Raw genomic sequence first — 16,117 nt, 5'->3', positions numbered from 1 at the left:
TTACTTAGCCTTACAAGGAGGAGAATAAATATGTAAAGCAGATATTATTTCATTTAGGCTATGTCTATACAGCAGCATTATTTTGGAATAACTGATGTTACTGTGAAATAACATGGTCCACGACTACACAGCAAGCAGTTATTTCAACATAATGTCAAAATAATGTCGAGTTGGAGGACTTCTTAGTTGGAGGACTTATGAGAAATAAGGGAATTCAGAGGAATAGTATTCTACCTTTGACTTCCTGCTATGGTGTAGACATGCTAGAAAGTAAAAGGTGCACAGTGGAAACCTGAAAGTTATAAAATACTGCAGATTCCAACTGGCGTGCATGCAAACCTTGGAATAGTTTGAGGCTAGCAAAACTAAAACACAAAAACTGGGATTTTACTTAAGCGCCATCACACTTGGCAAATAAAAACCACTCTTTATTTCCAAATTAATCAAAATCTTGTATCTGGGCTAAGAAATGTTTGAAGCAAATTTGCAAGGCCATACAGCTTATATTAGATAGCATTTATGGCAGTCAAGAATGTACCACCACTAAAAATTCTTATAACTTACATGCTTAAATATAGTCTCATATTCTGGAGAAGGTGGTGTTTTCTTGTAACCATTTTTAGTCCTAAGCTTTATTTGTTTCTTGAGATGGACAAAGACTGCAGAAATAATGTTCATGAATATTTGTTTGCTTTCCAAACAACAGCTCAGTTTAACCATGTTGTAAGCACCTTTTTATTTGCTGTTTGCTGCAATTATTCATGTGAGTACATTTTATATTGTAAGAATATTTGCAAAATGTTCATTCTAAGAACAAATAATATACCACTATTGACATGCATTCAAAGTATATGTGCATGAGCAAGACACTTCATTTTTCATTATTCACGAACTGATATTGATTATTTGCTACTTGCTATTTTTCTCTAATTTAAAATATTTCAGACAATCAAGGATGCAGCAACATTTCCACATGACTTAGGGGCACTGCAATAAAGAATAGTCAATAATGAGTAGATGAAATGGACAACTTGCAAATAATTTATAATGGGAATATTATTTTTCAGGATTACTCAATAAAAACTTGCTAGTGATAAATACATTCACATGAATACAGTAGTTACGGCACTGGATCAGACCCAAGCTCTAGTGAGCCCAGTATCCTCTCTCTGACCATGCCCAGCACCAGCTGCCTCAGAGGAAGGTACAAGACTGAAAGACAATGGATGCAACCAACAGCCACAGAAATGATATTTTTCAGAAAATCCATTTAAAAGTTTAATGGAAGTGTTAGTGTTTAAGGGATAGCGTGCAGCAGCAATACACAGAAAGGAAATGTGGAAATCACTTAAGTGTCAGAATGTAATTTCTTCCTTCCCCTAATGCACTGCACATAGTTTATCTACTGCACTATTGCTATGTTGCATACTGAACAAAAGTTCAGGATGGTAATAAATTAATGAGATATTTGTCACAATATAAATGAGGAAGTTAGCAGATTTACATTACTGTAAGCTACAAGATGGATGAATGTAATTTCTATTTTGGTGTGTTGAATTCAATTCATCAGTGTTACTAGGAGAAAATGTATTCAAGGAATACATGCTTCAAGGGAATTTAGATAATGGTTCTATTGGGACCGTGTAACTAGAGTTGCTACTTGTTATGGATCATTGGAACCAAAAATGTGAGCCCAATTCTGCGATATTCTCTGTACTTTGACAGGATCAAGTTCTTACTTTAGGAAAATGGAATCATTTCAATTACACTCCCATGTACTGAAAATCAGATATGGGAAAAATATGGAGTTATGGGGACTTTGTATTGTATTTCTTTGTTCTCAAATTGCTTTATTTTAATTATTTTAATTATTTGTTTCAAAAATATAATTTTAATGTAAAAATTGTTGTTACGTAGGCAACATATACAGTCATAACCACAGATTATTCCCAAATTTAGGAAAACAAGCTTGATTGATTTCCTGGATAGGACGGGATTTAAACACATGGTTAACTGCTTTTCTCAATAAAAGACATTCTTTTCATCCATAGATCTTGTAGTATATAAGAAAAGGGTAGTATTCCTTTAACTAGTTTGTGAGTTACATTGGTAACTCACTGTATACTGTGGAGGGAACTGGAGAGAAGCAATCCATACTGGTAAGTAAACATTGCATATTGCAATTATTTAGTAAACACATTTATTTGAATACCATCATACTCACGTGAGTCCTCTATATCATGTTTATTTTCTTAAAAGCAGAAGATACAACAGAGAGTAAAATGCTTTGAAAAGGTATGATCCCCATGTCCCATGGAACCTCCCTCCTTAGAGATCTGTCTGATCCTGACAGACATTGAGCACAGCCTGTGCTTAACTAGTAGTGTCTAAAGACAAGACTTTAACTCTAGGGCTATGTGTACACTGCAGACTTTTGCCTGCACAGAGTATGCTAATGAAGCATTCATTAGCATTTGTCGTGCTGTCATTTGCATATTCCCTGCTGATGCGCAAAAACAAGCAGTGTAGACAGGTCCATTTTGTGCAAAAACACCCCTTTTGCGCAAGATTCTTATACCTCCTTGAGGCATATTTTACATTCTTACAATCTTTGCTTGTTTTATTTTCTCCCCCATCCTTCCCCCTACACACTACTTGGTTACTAAAACAAAAATGTAATTGTGCAGAGTGATTTCCCTATTCTAGTACTAGGTTGTAGGTCAAGAAATGTCTAAATGAAAGTGAGATACTTACTGAAATGTTCTTAGCAGAATATTTGTATTCCATTTATTTCCACATCATGGGAAACTGTATAATCCAAAATGTCTGTTTTATAGATTGTTTCCATAGAGAAGGAAACAAAACACATACAGTTATAACACATAGGTGAACAATGGAAACGTAGTGAGTTAAAATTCTTCTGCCTTGGAGAGAAAGAAAAATGAAATCTCACAAAAAGTGTGGCGAAGGTGAAACATTAGTTACAATAAAGAATGAGAATTTTCAAAGAAGCAGAGTCAAAGAGGTCAGATCCTATTATATACCTTCAATACCTTTCCAAAGGTTATCCTAACAATGGTTAAGAAATTCTTTAAAGAGTGAAAGCCTCAAGGACGTCATAATTCTTGAAAAGAGACAGCCTCTTTGATTATAAATTCTTCAAAAGTGACAGCTTTTTATTACTACAGAAATTTTCCTTCGCTCCTGTTATCTTTCCCATTCAAAATGAACACAAATAGGTAAGGTAATGTCTTTGACAGATGCTGGACTTTATTATATCTGCAATATCCTTTCCAGCTGTGATTGAACCCTCTGGTTATTTGAGGCCCATCCCCAGTACCTCTCTCTCTACTTTTAAATTGGAACTATCATGGAGGTCTCTTCAACAGCACCGAGGGAATATGTAATTCCCCCATCACAACGGTTCTAGCTAGGTGCAACAAAGCTTCTATGGAGACAAGAGCCTCCAAACAGTGGGCAAATTTCATCATTTGAAAATTTAATGAAGCTCTTACAGCATTTAAATCCCTTACTTGAATATTACTCAGCTCTATTTTAAGGACCACCACTTTTCATTGCTTTTGCTAACGGTCATTCTTCTCCCTTCTCCCTCCTGCACAAAAAAGAAAACAAAACACAAAGTGTCTTCTTTGATGTTACATCATGGAGGCTTGGACATTAATCAGCATTCCTGGGACCCTGTAGATAGTTATTAATGGCCATCATCTGAAGCAGTGGGCTTTTTGCAGTTGTGTTTGACCTTTATTTTTAAAGAAAAGGGGATTGCATTATAATAGAACTTGGCAGCTTTTCTTCAGCATACCCTTAAATATACCTTTAGAGCTGCTTTTATCTATAATTAGTGTATACAGTGAAATATCTTTTTAATTACATGTTGAATAATCTGACATTAAAGAGAATGTGAATAAGCTATGTGACTTTATATTCACAGCCTAAAATTACAGTGAAAATCCTCTGTATAATTTTACAATGGAGCTAACAATCTCTGTAAGATATTGTAATATTATTTTCTATTGTACTGGCCCTAAATACTATGCAGAAGACTCACTCCTCTCCTTTTCAGACACTCCTAGGCTACGTCTACATTGGCATGCCTTTCCGGAAAAGGGATAAGCCGGAGAAAAGCGCCAGTCTAGAAAGTAGGAATAAGAAATCCTCCAGAAAAGGGCTTATTTTCCGGAGAATCGCGTCTAGACTGGCACTTTTCTCCGGCTTATCCCCAAGCCGGAAAAAAGTGGCTGCTATGTAAATGCAAATGCCGCGGGGGATATTTAAATCCCCCGCGGATTTGCAATTCCGACTCGTCTCATTAGCATCCCTTTTCCAGAAAGGGATGCCAATGTAGACGTAGCCCTAGAGCCTAAAAAGAGCAGCCTTTGTTCCAGGAAGTTCCCAGCAAATATAGAGCTGGCACATATGATGAGAAAAAGCATAGTCAGTGAAAAGAAGGATGAGTGGAGGTAGTGGAGAGTACAATATACTCTGACTATTATCAGCAGACATATGGTTCTTTGGAGTTAATAGCATAGTTCACAATAACCAGCTGTTTGGTAGCTTCCTTCTCTTTGTTGCACCAACAGAATTGGGATAATGCAGAGATTTTGTCATCCCAAAACAGAAAAAGGGAAGAGAAGACAGAAACAGAAATTCATGGTTTAATTTTTAAAAAATCAAAAGGAAAATTTCACTTTGAAATGAAAATGTTCATTTCTCTAGTATTCAAATTTTTCAAAAGAAACTTTAAATCAAGCAAAATTTTCCTGGGGGATTATTCCCCCCAGACAGTTGTGATTTCATGGGAAATGTTTCTGCCTTATGGAAAATTCCATTATTTCAATATTTCTTTTAGACTCAGTATGGATAAAACTTTACATTGCCAACAATTTGTGAGAATGAAAAGCTAAAAACAAAATGCAGAAAAATATTTTTTTTTTACATATTTGATTGAAACAAAAGATTTCAATTGTCATGAAGTGAAACATTTTGAATTGAATTGGAATCACATTTAAAAATTTCACTTAGGCCTGTTTCAATATTAAATTGCAGTTGCCAATGAAGTTTGGGTGCATCATGCCCACATTATTGCCTGTGGACTGTCTTCATGATTGCAGAACATCTTCCATTACACATAGGAGTCATGTAACTACACTGGTGCAGCATGGGATATATGGTTCCTCCCGGGATCCTAGCCCATCAGGGAAAATAGAGGCTTCAAGCAACGAAATTATAATTCCTCTGAGACATCACATCATCCTAGTCCCATTATTTTAATTTAGTCTTTTCAAACACTGTCCAACACACTGACACACTTCAATTTGAGTTCAACCAAACCAAACAAAAATATTTCTTTTAAATTATACTGATGGAATTTGTAGCATATGTGGATTGTCTACATTACTGCCTGAGTCAATGTAACCCATGTTACTTATGGGTGTGAAAAGGATATCTAATAAGCAATATAAGCTATATCTGTTAAAAGTGGTGTCTACTCCATGCTACATTGGCAGGAGATGCTCTCCCAGGCTACATCTACACTTCAGTGCTATTCCGCATCTTTCGAGTGCACCCATTATTTTGAAACATAATGGGCTCGCTAATCCTGTAAGCCTCATTCCATGAGGAGCAATAGATGTTTTGGAATAGTGATTTATTTTAACATAAGGGCTTTGTAAACCGCACCAAATTTCAAAATAAGCTGTTTTGAAATAACTCAAAATTTGTGTGGCTCAAATTGCATAGCTTATTTCGAGATCTGGGTGCAGTGTAAATGCACCCCCACTGACATAGCTTCTGAAGTAATTATGCTGACTTGAATACTTGCTCTGTCAGTATAGTGTGCCTTTACCAGACTATAGCATGATAGTGCAGACTAGCCCTTAGACAAAATCAAAATTTTCCAAAGAGTTTTCCATAAATTGCATTTTTATCAATTCTTAACTAGTTTGCATTTTGATTAAACCCCTGTTATAGTCAGAACATTATTTCAGTTTAAACACTAATGATAAAAGGACTTAATTTAAAGTTGATCCCTCCTCTGCGTCTTTGTGGTTGTTGTACTGTAAGTGCTCATGATCGATGTGTCATTTCCCAAAAAAATAAACACACAGACCAAAAAAAACCAAAAAACCCAACCCTAAAATGTGTTTACTTGTGTTATTTCTACATTTGGAGCTCCACCTTGACTATGGAATCAATATAGGCATTATATCTCCTTAGGCAAAGTGATTGAAACATTTATTTTTAAAGGGAGCTTTAGTGACAACTTTGCTAATACTCTAATGGGCATAATTAAGCTTGTTTCCTTGAGAGTTTTGTGTGTCCTAAACCACTTAAGTGATGCTAATTATATCTGAGTGAGTCTGCATATATTGTCCATACACAGTCACAGTCTTCCATCCATTGTGCCACTTCGATCATTTATTAATTATACACGAAGTAGAGATAGCTGGCATCCAGTGAAGTTTGGCTTGCCAAATTTGTTTTCTCCTCTGATTGAGCTCTAATGCATTTGCTGCTATTTATATAACTTGATTGCTTAATGAGACTGATAGTTTTTTTAATTTCTTTTCTTTCTTTTTAAATTATTTCAACTTTTATTTTCTTCCAAAATATTTTTGGCTGTAATTTTATTCTCCTGAATAATGATGCATATCTTTTCAAATCACATGGCTGCCCTGACAATAACTAGCAGCGTGGCTGTTCTCTGTGGTGACAGATGACAGAACAATGAGCCATGGTCTCAAGCTGCATAAGAAGGTCTAGGGCAGATTTAAGAAAACTACTTCACTAGAAGGGTGGTGAACTAATGGAATGAGTACCATGGCAAGTTGATGGAATCTCCATCCGTCACGGTTTTTCATTCCAGCTTGACAAAGCCGTGGTTGGGATTACTTAGTTTGGGGTGGTCCTGTTTTTAGCAGGATTTTGGACTAGGAGGCCTCCTGAGGTCTCTTCCAATCCTAATGTACTTGCTTCTATGATGTGGATCAGGTACTTGAACCCTTGTTTCCATTAGCTATTCAAGAATTTATGCAACATGCTGAAGAGACAGTTATTGGAAGATATAATCTCAACTTAAACATCAACTATACAATGTATTTAGCATTCTAGAATGGGATGTAATGAATTTTAAAAGGGGAAAAGTAGGCTAAGTTCAGGAAAACTCAGATGTTAAGCCATGGAATAGTTTCTTTAAGGAAAAAGGCTAGAAGACTTGGCATCTTTAAAACTAGATGTGACAAAACTTTTGTAAATGTATAGCACAGCATGATCTTTATTGTCCAGATCTTCCCATTATCTGAATTCTTTCTTTATCTCCCAACATTGGGACCAGTTTTTACAGGCACAAATTGGAAGTTGCAATGTGTGTGAAGAGACTGTGGTCACGGGAGAAGAGACCTTGTGCCAAGATATGAGGAAGAGTAGGACCAGTCCCCTGTTGTGGGGAAACCACCCTACTACTGAATGTCCCATCTTCTCAATAATCTGAATTCCCAAATATCAGAATAAAGCCTAGATGCCCCATGCTATTTGAATAATTGGGAGTATATTATATTCGAAAAGATATAGACCAGGTGATATAATAGATCCATATTCCAGGGACAAATGTATGCTTCAAAGCTTGCAATACTCTGAGGAGAAGTTGGAGGTACTGTGTGAGACACACCCGTTCCTTTTCACTAAGGGAAACAAGTTATAACCATCTCCTGTGAGGGAAGGGACTTATTGGGAGGAAGCATCGCCACATCCTCTCCCCAGCATACTTAGGACCAACATATCTATGTTCTTATAGATGTTGGAATGTAATTCCCATTGACCAGGTACTCTTGACAGCCTTCAGTGGTTTCTAATTGCCTTATGATTCCAGTCCAATTAGAAAGCACATTTTGAGCAAGCCTAAAAAAAATGCAAGTTAACCTCTCCAGTGTTACCTTTCATATCTTTTATGAAAGTTCAAAATGAAGAAATCATTAAATCTGTTTCGCTGCATATGTTAGCAACAACTAAGTTTAATCATAACTGGAAAAAAAATGACTTATTTGACAGTAGAAATAGTAGTACATTTTCAATTATGGAGCTGAGGTTGGTTTTACATTTGCTGGTTTTAAATACATGAAATCACAATGATTTTCATTAGAGCTACTCCTGATTTGTACTCTTAGAATTGAGTTTAGATATATCATATTTAGGTTTTTAAAATGTAGAATGTGAGAGCCTGCTAGTACTCTAGTGCATTAAATCTCATAATTAACATTTGTCACATTAGGGTTATTCTCTCTCTAATGCTTTAGAGAGGAGAGTCATGTGTGCACAGTGCAGTGTTCAATTTTGATATATTTTTAAATTACTATGTCTATGCTGTCATGTGTTTATATGACAGAAGCTAAGATCAAAGAATCATGCCTTGTCCTTAGAGCAGGAGCTGGTAAGATTTGTGATAGCCTTTGATTCCTAGAAGGGAGCTCATTCCAGAATCTTGGAGAGCTGCCATGAAAACTTATGATAGAAATGTCCATTTTGTCTGAGTAGAGATAACCCACCAGATATTCATCCAAAAGGTTTAAGAAATATTTTATGTATCTGGGGGCATGGCCTTTGATGCTAAAGTTAAGACCTTGAATTTAACTCAATATTCTATGGAAAGTCAAAATAAAGAGTAGCAGATGGGTTTGATGTGCTTGTGGTAGCCTCAGCAGGTGAGTACTACACTCAAAAAATGCTGGAATGCACACATTGTAAAATGCAGTTCTGGCTCCCTTAAAGAAAAAGCTGGTCTGGTGTTCTGGAGCATCCTAGCAGGCCTTGATCACTGAGGGTACGTCTAAACTACATGGCTCCATCAACGGAGCCATGTAGATTTGTTTGTTCGGCAAAGGGAAATGAAGCCGCGATTTAAATAATCACGGCTTCATTTACATTTAAATGGCTGCCGCGCTGAGTTGACAAACAGCTGATCAGCTGTTTGTCGGCTCAGCGTGCTAGTCTGGATGCTCCCCTGCCGACATGAAAGCCCTTTATTGACCTCCCCGGTAAACCTCATCCTACGAGGCGTAATGGGGAGGTCGCTAAAAGGCTTTCAGGTCGGCACGGGAGTGTCCAGACTAGCGCACTGAGCTGACAAACAGCTGATCAGCTGTTTGTTGGCTCAGCGTGGCAGCCATTTAAATTTAAATGAAGCCGCGATTATTTAAATCGCGACTTCATTTCCCTTTGCCAATCAGCCTAATCTACATGGCTCCATCGATGGAGCCATGTAGTTTAGACAAACCCTGAGTAGCCAAATTTCTGAGAAGCATTCTCTGCTAGCTGGAGTTTAAGCATTAAGGGCTTCATGCCTATGTATCTTACATTGCTGTGGTAGGTGAAGGAAGTCATGGTTATTTGTATGACAGCATGAGAGGAAGTGTCCTATTTGTCTCTAAGGCTGCTCTATTGTGTTCACTTATTTTCATCCTCATATGGAATTATAGGTACAAATCAGATAAGTTTTTCGTCCAAATACATAGAGCATACTCCTTCTCAGATATTTAGAGATAGAATCTTGCTTGCAACACAATAGTTAGTGATCCCAGAATACTGGTATTCTTTTAAGTAGTATTGTAAGTGGTATTCAAAATAAGCTTCTGCCTAGCTGAGACACTAGTCACAGTAATGCAGATCTTCAAATAGGATTATTCTTCTCCTTTTTTATATGTTGTGATCCGCAGTCAAACAAGTTAAAAATATTGACATTTAAATTACCACCATTTTTCATTTGAGTTAACAGCTCTCTGAGATTAATGGGACCATTTAGATATTGATGAGAAATTGTTAATTGCCGTCTGGTCCCAGAATACAGGCAGTCCCCGGGTTACATGGATCCGACTTACATCGGATCCCTACTTACAAACGGGGTGAGGCAACCCCGCACTAGCTGCTTCCCCCCAGCAGACCAGGGAGACGCGAAGCTAGCGCCCGCCCCCCCCCCCCCCCAGCAGACCAGGGAGATGCGAAGCTAGCGCCCCCCCCCCCCCAGCAGACCAGGGAGACGCGGAACGGCTTTTCTCAGCAGACACCTCAGCTTGAGAATAAAGGACTGAGGGAAGTGAGGTGTGGGAGAAGAAAACTGAGCTCTGGAGAAATGTTTGGCTAGAGTTTCCCCTACAATATGTACCAGTTCCGACTTACATACAAATTCAACTTAAGAACAAGCCTACAGTCCCTATCTTGTACGTAACCCGGGGACTGCCTGTATCTAAAAAAGCTCCTAAAGATCTGGTATGAATACCATGGTAGTGAGCTTAGGCAAAAGTCACTATAACAGTTACTTGCTTAAGGTTTTGAAGGTTATCTTAAAAGAAAACTATAATTATGAAGCACAAGACAATTTGGAGGAGCTGTGCAAAACAATATCCCAATTGAAATTGCACTCACAATCTAATTGTGGATGCAAAAACTCAGAAATCTATTTTGTGATAAATTACTTCAGCAAAAGACAGGTTGTATTTTAATTATCTGTCCTAGTCTGTGTTTTACAGTGAATTACATACTTAAATAATTAAACTTTGTATGGTACAATACATCTCTACTAGACCTGAGTCACCACTAATTTATTTCTATTTTGTGCCAGTGTCATAGGATATTAACCACTCTGTGCTTCACTTGGCATTGTACAGAACCACTATTTAACAGTGTAATGATTGTGTCCATAAAACTTCTTATTCAGCTGGGCAACAAAGAACTGCAAAATTGCAGACTATAATTTCCAGAAGATAGTCATGCAATTTACTTATGTGTAATAATGAGAACAAATATGGCTATGTTATCTCTTCGTAATTGAATATGCAGAACGGTTTGCATACCCAATTGCTGCACTTACATATAAATGAGGTACTGACCCTTTCTGAAATTCAGGTTGTGATGCTAAACCCCATATTCTTCATAAAATATTGTTATAATATGAATATGGCATAACTAAGATGTACTTTAGGCAAGATGGGTTATGTGAGATATCACTGGAAAAGTTATGATCCACTGATTATCCTATTTGTATAAATGTATCAGCAGCAGATAATAAAGGCCAAATAATTAAGGCACCAATAATTAAGGACCAAAAATACATATTGATAGCCCTAATTGCACTGCAGGTGGAAGATGGGCATGCTTGATTCCCCCAGCAGCCCATACAGAACTACTTTATTTGATCTCTTAACACGGATTCCTCTCATGTTCCCAGCATGTAATGGTAGCCCTTGCACTCCACCCTGAGAGACATTTTTCATAGGAGAGTTGGACTTACACACAGCTTTGAGAGCCTCGTTTGAGAGTAATGCTACTGTATATATTGCTTTTTGTATAAAAATTAGGCTTGCGTTGAAAGTGATTTTTTATTTGTGAGTTACACAGGGTAGTCACTTGTTGCAGCCTCTTATAAAGACCCTCAGAGCCACTAACAGCTATTAGACAGAGCCAGGTTGATGAGCGAGGGGAAAATTACAAGGGAGTAAATAAGGAAATACCTTTGAGAAACACGTTTCCATTCGCCCTAAAGCCACAGTGGATATTGCTTGTTTAAATAGAAGGTTAAAGTTGAAGGCTTGCAAAATTAGTTTAAACATCAGTGGCTGGAGAGACTGAAATGAAAGCTGTAGCCTTTATTGCCCAGCTAGAGTGTTAGGAAGAGGCTGACAAAAGCCAGAATAATTTTTGCTGCTAGCTGTAAAAGAGAGAATAGTGCTGATACTGGTCTTTGCACCCTGTTATTTACAGAACTAACTAGTGTGATCTCCTGTGTATTTGAAAGTTTAAGGGTTTGGCTTACAGAAATTTTCATTTTCAAATACTATATTATATCAATGAACTTGATCATTGCAACTCTTCCATGAGGTAGGCAACGGGTGTCTCATTTGTGTCTCTGCTTCTCTTAAAGAACTGTTTGACTAGATTCCTAATCATAAGTCTCAAATATCCCCCACAGATTCATAAAATGAGGAGGTGTAAATTAGTTGGGTCTAAAGTAACAGTTACCACTCACAACAGAGATTTCGGAGTCATTGTGGATAATTCTCTGAAAACATCTACTCAGTGTGCAGCAGCAATCAAAAACAAAAGTAAATAGAACATTGGGAAGCATTAAGAAGGAAATAGATACGACAGAAAATATATCACATCTATATAAATCCATGCTATGACTACATCTTGAATACTGTGCAACGCATCTAAAAAAAAAAAATTGAAACTTTCCACTTTCAGAAAAGTTCAGAAAAGAGCAACAAAAAACATTAGGAGTATAAAACCGCTTCCGTATGAGGAGAGGTTAATAAAATTAGGACTTTTCAGCTTGGAAAAAAGACAACTAAGGAAATACGATACAGGTCAATAAAATAATGACTGATATGGAGAAAGTAAATAAGAAAGTATTATTTACTCATAACACAAGAACTAGGAGACACCAAATGGAATTAATAGGCAGACTTCAATATAAATAAAAAGAAGTACAATGCATAGCCTGTGGAACTCTTTTAACAGAGGATGCTGTGAGGCCTAAGACAATAACAAAGTTTTTTAAAAAGAGCTAGATACATTCATGAAGGATAGGGCCATCAATGGCTATTAGCCACGATGGACAGGGATGGTGAATTTAGCCTCTGTTTGCTAGAAGTTAGGAGTGAGTGACAGAGAATGGATCACTTGATGATTACCTGTTCTCTTCATTCCCTCTGGGGCACCTGACACTGGCCACTGTTGGAAGACAGGATTCTGGGCTAGATGGACATTAGGTCTGACCCAGTATGGCTGATGTGCATGAAGCACTGAACTGTGAGATCCATTCCAAGACCAGCTACCAGGATTAAGATTGGACAAGATCAAATCAAGATTGGACAGTATCCTTCAACAGTAAAAGTTTTGACTATGTCAGAGATTAAAAAATACAGTCATAAAAAGTCTAATAAACATTCTCCTTGAAAAATATTAAATTAAAAAATATCTCCCTTAGGACAGTCAAGTGTATATAACATGTACCACTGAAATTTCTTCCTTCTCAAATTCTGCTCAGGTCATGGGATCATGTGTGGTTGTGTGTTTATCTAGCCATCTAAATATTATATATGTGTATTAATGCACACATTATACACTTTTCATCTTTAACTGTAACTTACATGTTAAATGTGAGGTTCTGAGCATTCCCTCAGGCTTCTAACCATTCCATAAACAATGTAAACAACCATAAGTCTATATTACTTACCCTTACATTATATGTAATCTACATACACCTACTTTATTTCGAAATGACTATTTCAAAACAGGGATTATTCCTCATAGAATGAGGTTTACAGATTTCAGAATTGAAATTGTTTCAAAATAATGGAATGGCTGTATAGACGCTCACATTGTTATTTCAAAATAACGCTGGTTATCTCAAAATAATGGTGCAGTGTAAACATACCTTTAGAGTCTCAATGGAGTGGTCACTTCGCTGTAGGTGGAATTCAGAGGCAAACTAGAGGCCCAGTCCTCCTAGGTATGCGAGTAACTTTACTCACAAGAGTAGTTTCATTCAAATCAAGGAGGCTATTTGTGTGGGTACAGTTGCTCATCTGGGTAAGTATTTGGACGCTCAGGCTGTCTGACTGGAAATCTTTCCAGCTTCACCGAAGTCTGGCTTGTTCTAAATGCTTCAGCTTAATGTGTCAACATGTTCGAGATGCTCCAGCATGTGTCAGGCTGGCACATCCTAAAACGATGACTGCATGAGACTCCTGGAATCGGCTTCATGGCAGAATGACACATTAGGAGTGAAGTCAATGGGAATCTCTCTGAGCATTGGACCAGGTGAATCTGAGTGCATAGTCACATTGCACCCAATGAAAACAGAAAGAAAGGTTCATTTGGAAGGATTTGGACTCTGCCTGCATTAGACTGCAAAGTGACAATTCCTGTGCTCGCTTTAATTGCAATTTCTTCCTTGCAGCTGAAAAGATTAAAGAAAAACAGAAAGGAAGGGGGAAAAAGGGAAAAACAAAAGAAAAGCGAGTCAAGGTAGTATCACTTTATCCCAGGGAAACAGCTGCTTGTTGACTGGACCAGACATAACCCACCTTTCTATTTGCTTGTTACATTACTTTATTTTCCAAGAACCCTGCAGAAGTTTGTTTCTGCTGTAACTTCCCTCCAGACCAGTAGGAGAAGAAACACCATTACTTCCTTTCTGTGCAGTTGTTGTGAGATTTTAATCATCGAACACTAAGGGCAGGTCTACACAGCAGGACAAAAGTCACATTAAGATACGTAACTTCAGTTATGTCATTTGCCTAGTTGAAGTCAAAAGAGCTTAATATAGCTTTTGGTGCTGTCTCCACAGCAGGAAGTCGAAGGAATAACATTCTTCCTTCCACTTCACTTACTCCTCATACAGGAGTTGGAGTAAGAAGTCCTCCAGCTTAACATTTTGTTGAAATAAAGGAGGGTAGCACGAAATAGAGCAGTGCATTATATTAAAAAATATAATGTTAGTTATTCTGAAATAATGCTGCTGTGTAGACAGAGCCTTAGGTTTTGTCTTGGATAAAATTACTTAATTTAGAGGATTAACTTCAGCCATTACATATCATAACATTTCCCTCTTAGAAATTCTAAATCCTTTAAAATTCACTAAATGGTATTGCTGCAAAAAATTTCAAAGCAGCTTTTGAAATTATAAAAAAGTACCTATGGACTCTACAGAGAAATTGACTATTTACCACTCCCTCTATCCAATTGTGTGTGATTAAGGGCAGGAGTGGCCCGAGGCCGGCTGCAGCACCTGGCGCCCTAGGCGGGGCAGCACAATCGGCGCCCCTGCCTGCACAGCCGTCAATAGCCGTGACGTCATCATCGGGCGCCCGGGCCAGCGGCACCCTCGGCAGCTGTCTAGCTCACCTAGGCTCACGGGCTGCCCCTGACTAAGGGTGCATCTACACTGCACCATTATTTCGAGATAACTAGCATTATTTCAAAAGAATATTGTGAGCATCTACACAGCCATTCTGTTATTTCAAAATAATTTTGAAATAACTGATGGCTTATTCTGAAATCTGTTAACTTCATTCTACAAGGAATAATGCCTATTCTGAAATAGCTATTTCAAAATAAGATGTGTTTAGATGCTCTACTGCTACTATTTCAAAATATATCCTCACCAGGGCCTTTTTAAGTTATTCCTCCCCAGTGCCTCCTGGGGCTCTAAATCAAGATAGCATGTGTACATTAGGGAAGCCTGCCTCTGACTATTTTGAGGCTTCCCTGAAGTGCAGATGTGCTATTTCAAAATAAGCTATTTCGAAATAACTATTCTGAAATAGCTTATTTTGAAATAAGCTTGTAGTGTAGACGTACACTTAGTCTTTAGGCAGATTGACACAACACTAAATATTAAGTAAGAAAGTTCATCTTTCTCCAGAGCTTTTAAAAAATATATTTTTTAATTCAGTGCAGAGCCATTGGCTTTTGCAATTACAGTAAACTTCTGATAATCCGACACCTTTAGGACCCAGGGGGTGCTGGATTATCAGATATGCTGGACTACCAGAAGGGGGGCTATGAGGGTTCTTGGGTGGGGGGAGGTCGGTGGGGAACTGCCCAGCGTGGGAAAGGGTGGTGCTGCGGGACCAACCTGGCAGCACCCCAGCTGCTCTGCCCCCGGCTTCCTCAAGTCCGCCACTGGTCAGTTTCAGCGGCTGACTTAGGGAAGCTGGGGGCAGAGCAGCTGGGGTGCTGCCGGGTTGGTCCCGCAGCGCCACCCCTCACCTGAGCGGCGATGCAGGACCAACCCAGAAGCACTCCAGCTGCTCTGCCCCTGGCTTCCCCAAGTCAGCCGCTGGTCAGTTTCAGCAGCAGACTTGGGAAAACCGGGGGCAGAGCAGCTCCAATTGTCTGGCTGGCCGCAGCATTTCCAGGTTCTAGTTGGTGCCAGACTATCAGGAGTGCCGGACCACTGGATGCCGGACAATTGGAGTTTTACTGTATTTGGATTCGTGTCTTGTTTTAATCTCCTTATAGAATAAATAAGATATTTTAATACTAATGTGATTGGTATTCCAAAGCAAGATTTTGAGAAATTATATATATCTATATAAAT

This window comes from Pelodiscus sinensis, chromosome 2, assembly GCF_049634645.1.
Source record: "Pelodiscus sinensis isolate JC-2024 chromosome 2, ASM4963464v1, whole genome shotgun sequence".
Lineage (NCBI taxonomy): Eukaryota > Metazoa > Chordata > Testudines > Trionychidae > Pelodiscus > Pelodiscus sinensis.
This window is presented reverse-complemented; position numbering follows the sequence as displayed.